The sequence below is a fragment of the Bison bison genome, unplaced genomic scaffold (assembly GCF_000754665.1).
Source record: "Bison bison bison isolate TAMUID 2011002044 unplaced genomic scaffold, Bison_UMD1.0 scf7180017864122, whole genome shotgun sequence".
Taxonomy (NCBI): domain Eukaryota; kingdom Metazoa; phylum Chordata; class Mammalia; order Artiodactyla; family Bovidae; genus Bison; species Bison bison.
This window is the reverse complement of record NW_011494694.1, coordinates 439,799-440,635: the sequence shown is the minus strand read 5'-3', so window position 1 is coordinate 440,635 and position 837 is coordinate 439,799.

Sequence of the window (837 nt, the reverse complement as noted above, 5' to 3'; positions counted from 1 at the left end):
TAGCGGTTGCTAGGCAGCCGAGCGGGCGCGCGCCGGGCAGCAAGTGACAGCTTCGTGGCTCGCGGGTCTGTTCTCGCCGCCCACAGGGGCTCGCTACCCGCCTCTCGTGGGTTTTTGCAGCGGCCGCAGGCCCCGGAAAGGCGGCATGCCCAGAAGCCGCCCTCTGTACCGGCAGGGGAGTCGGTCACAAGCTCAGGACCGACGCCGGAGCTGCAGAGCCATGTGCGGGGCGAGCCGCGGGGAGAGGTAGACGTGGGAGCGCCCGGCTGTTCTGAGTTTTGGTTTGTATTTATTGTGAATGTTTTACACTGGCCCAAACGGTGGAGGAATGAGTCAATTTAAAGGCCTTTGGTGGGGAGAAAGCAGGGAGGGGCGGCGGGCAAGAGGCCCTGGGGCATCTCTGGCAAAGATTTCAACTGGAATGTAAACACCATTATTATTTATTTATTTTTAATATGGGAGGATGGGAAACGATTTCCATAGCCACCAAAGGGACAGAGTCAAAGAAATAGGCCTGCGTCCTTTCCACGGAATGCCTAAAAGGTAAGGGGGCTGTGCCTTCTGATATGAAAATACAGCCCGCAGGACCCTGTGGGGCCTCCTGGGGAGCGGCCTTCCTCCCCACCTCCCCCGTTCTCTGCTTTACCAGATAGTAGTATCTGATGCACATTTCCGGAGTTGCTTTATAGATATGAAAACACCCCACCATAAGGAAGATTTAACTACCGTGAGCATATAGTCCCAGGCTGCATGGAGCCAAAGACTGATAAAGGTAACCCCTGTGACACCACCCTGTTCCCTCACCATCAGCCAGTCAGAGGCTTGTGCACCAGGTGG